The 4062-nt window shown below is 46.4% G+C and overlaps 1 pseudogene; it reads right to left on the bottom strand.

The window, feature by feature from the left end:
- Window positions 1–2798: 2798 nt before the first annotated feature.
- Window positions 2799–2916, bottom strand: LOC134946386 (5S ribosomal RNA; annotated as a pseudogene).
- Between the last annotated feature and the right edge of the window lie 1146 nt (window positions 2917–4062).

Consider the following 4062-nt stretch of genomic DNA (forward strand, 5'->3'; position numbering starts at 1 on the left):
GTTTTTCCCAGAAACACCAGCGTTTTTTTCGCACACACCCATAAAACAGCCAGTTTCCGCCCCAAAAAACCCCACTACCTGTCAATCATACTACGATCACCAGAATGATGAATTTTCTTCGTTAAGCCGTGAGTAAAATACCTAACTTTTTTGCAAATTTACTTGGAGCAGGCGCACTGCGAACGTTGCGCATGCGCAGTTTGCGACTAATCGCTCCGTTGCGAAAAAAATTAACGAGCGAACAACTCGGAATAAGGGCCATTGTGTCTGGAACTGTGGGAGTAATCCAGACCTGATCATAGATGTGCAAAAAACACAGCTACGATGAAATAATTTGACGTGTGGGGGGACGCCAGCACAGGGCAAGTCCGCCCCGCATGCTAGGCCCTGCCCCATTCTCCCCCCCCCCCCATGCACACATGAGAAAGCATCGCACAGCGGCAATGCTTTCGCATGTTTCGAGTACCCCTCTGCCTACGCAATCTAGCTGCGTAGGTACATGGCTACCCACCATGTTTTGGGTTGCAGCACTCGTGATGCAGCCACCTTGACCAATCCCAGCAATGCGCCCCCTTAAACAGAGCATCGACGCCCAGAAAATGCGGCGTCGATGCCCAGTTCCTACCCCCCTCCAGGTCTTAAACTGCATTCTGAAGAGAACACAGTTTAGGACCTTGCACATGCAAGTACCGGTGTGCGCGCATGCGCAGATGTGCAAAAATAGCTTCATTGCGATTTTTCCACTTCAGCGACGTAGTCTGAATTAGGCCCTGTGTTACTACTCTTACTGTATGTAGCAATATTGCTAAGGGGATCTTTGTATTGAGAGCTGATTCTATTCAGAGAATAATGGACATGTGTTTGTATACAGTTTGATGCCAAGTTACACTCTGTAACACTGTGGAAGGTAACGCCATCTCATGTTTGTGTAGTCAATGTAGATGGAAACAAAACATAGTTACTCTGAGTCAAAGCCGGCCCTAACCAATATGATGCCCTAGGCAAGATTTTGGCTGGTGCCCCCTAGCACCGCCGCTAGTTCTGCAGGAGATGCCTGGCATGAGTCAGCTGGCAGCTCTGCTAACCTCGGGCGCCTTTTGTTTATGAGAATGCATCACATTTGCATAACTATGTGGCTAGGATGCACAAGCAGCTTCTGCTGATTAAAATTATATGCAGCATGCCTATATTCTGTGTGCGACTGCAGCTGTATCTGCATACGAAATGCTACATTACAGTGATTTCCAGGAATACACGTAGCATTTCGTATGCAGATACAGCCGCAGTCACACAGAGAAAATAGGCATGCTGCATATCATTTTAATCAGCAGAAGCTGCTGGTGCCCCTAAGCATACCAAATGCCCTAGGCATTTGCCTAGTTTGCCTATGCCTAAGGCCGGCTCTGCTCTGAGTCATCTGATAAACCAGACCCACCATTGAATAGCTTGACTGAATAGTTTAGGGCTTATTTACTTTGAAAGCTTCCAGCAATTTCACATCTGTGCAAAATGAAAGTCCTCTTTGGGGTCTATTCCTTATCCCTTCATTTCTACAAAAGTAGGTGAAAATCTGTATCACATATCACAATTTGCATACGTACCGGTGTTTTCTAATGCCGCTATGCATAAATACTTGCCAGGACCACTCTCTCAATATAGACAGATCCCAGTTCAACAAATGTTTTCTGCTGCACATTAGACTGCAGATGTAGCCATAGCCAGCCTCATCCTACCTGCAATTGCTAATAATCGCGGGCACTTTGCTGTGATTAGTGTGCCCGCTTCAGCGATCCTATGGAAGTCTCCTGATGGTGGGGAAACTGCACATTCGCAGGACCCGTTCTGCGCATGTGCAGAACAGGTCCTGCGCACGCGGAGCAGATATATGTATGCCTCTACCTGATTGAAATCACAGAGGCGTTCATGGGAAGGGGCGGCCGACACACCCATGTTTTCCGGGCATGGCGAGGTCAAGGGCTGTGTCGCTTAGCCTCACAGTCCCTACAGCGACGGCAAGTCTGAGTAAACTGAAGCTTATAAAGAATGGGGAGATGGTTCCCGTATAGTACCGGAACCAAGAAGAGAAAAGAAGAAAGACTATGGGGGTAATTCCAAGTTGATCGCAGCAGGACATTTTTTTAGCAATTAGGCAAAACCATGTGCACTGCAGGGGAGGCAGATATAACATGTGCAGAGAGAGTTAGATTTGGGTGGGGTGTGTTCAAACTGAAATCTAAATTGCAGTATTAAAATAAAGCAGCCAGTATTTACCCTGCACAGTAACAAAATAACCCACCCAAATCTAACTCTCTCTGCAAATGTTATATCTGTCCCCCCTGCAGTGTACATGGTTTTGCCCAATTGCTAGCAAACTTGATGCTGCGATCAACTTGGAATTACCCCCTATGTGTCTCTTCTGGGGCACACTTTTATCGTAAGTTGAAAACGATTAGTGTTGATTATTTGGTTAAAATATAACTTTATTAATGTCCCTCATAAAATAATGGCTGAAAAGCGACAAAGAAAAAAAAAAAATGACAATGGCAATGTATGTAACAAGAAATATTAATAATTAAACTAAACCAACATAAATTGGTCAAAATATTGGAAATACTGGTGTAATGGCTCAATGAGCGAAAATATATGTCCGATGTAGACAGTAAATCTCTTCTTGATAGGAAGAGAGAAAAGGGGAAAGCAAATTCTCCGGGCTCTACCCAATTCACTACTGAACTAAGAGCTGGAAAGAATGTGTAAATGTTTGGTTCTGCGTCCTGTGTCCTTAGTTTGGATAAAAATACCTGCGGTAACTGGTATTCTTTGGTGGTCTCCCACCCAGGTACTGACCTGGCCCACAGTGCTTGGCTTCCAAGATCAGACGAGGTTGGGCATACTCAGTGTGGTTTGACCGCAGGTAAGTATATCACACCGGATGGCACTGAGAACCATGTGTAGTGGTTGGGATGTCTGTAGGAACTTCCAGGATTAATATGTATATGGAAAATGGGGCAGACCTAACAATAGCGCTAAATGAAGAGCTCAACCTCAGATATAAGTACTTAACCAATCTATTTCCAGTCAGGAGAGGATCGTGTATCAATTATAAGGGGATCAGTACTAATTGCCGCCGGTCGGAATCCTGGCGGTCGAAATACCGACGCCGGAATCCCGACCACACAATCCCGACAGGGGTGGTGAGCGGAACGAAGCCCCTTGCGGGCTCGCTTCGCTCGCCACGCTGCGGGCACGGTGCCTCGCTACGCTCGGCACACTATTATATTCTCCCTCTATGGGTGTCGTGGACACCCACGGAGGGAGAATATGTCGGGATTGTGGCGGTCGGGATTCCGGCGTCGGTATTTCGACCGCCGGGATTCCGTCCGGCGGCATCCTGACCGCATCCCATTATAAGATATTAACCTGTCACTTGAACTAAACATCGCCAAAACTTTCAGAGAGCAATAGGAAGAAAGGAGAGATTGATATTTTGACTCTTAAAAGCATGATAGTCAGCAACTGCTTATCTGCTGTGTAAAGGGTACTGACAGCTCTCCCAGTGACCTTAAGTGTTGTGCGAAAATCTTTACCTTTTTACCTCAAAGGAGGAGGCGTAAGAAGAGCGAGAAGCTAATCAAGGAGACCTAGGGCCCTTTGGAATAGGGTCAGCCTATCCCTGCAAATCTTACATATTTAACATACAGCAGGCGGAGCGTGGCCTGTCGTCCCAGCATTTACAGCACTGAGCAGGGCAGCATCAGAGGCCGGACGGGCAGATAAAGAGGCGGATTATTCTCTGCGACAGCCTTTTCACAACATCAATCTGGGGAAGGCCCGTACGGAGGTGCGGCCTGACAAAGATTGGCAGCGGTGGACGGAACATGTCCTGTTGTAAGACTAATTGCTGATCTTCTGTGATAAACTAACCAGTTAAAAAATGCAGCTAAAAAATATACTCAAAATCATCCTGCTATTCATAGGAGCGCAGTAAAAAATTATTCAGAAACCCCCCCAGAAGTAACTGTGCAGCTGTGTAACGAAGGGGGTAATTCAGATCAGATCCTA

This window comes from Pseudophryne corroboree, chromosome 7 (genome assembly GCF_028390025.1).
Source record: "Pseudophryne corroboree isolate aPseCor3 chromosome 7, aPseCor3.hap2, whole genome shotgun sequence".
Classification (NCBI taxonomy): Eukaryota; Metazoa; Chordata; class Amphibia; order Anura; family Myobatrachidae; genus Pseudophryne; species Pseudophryne corroboree.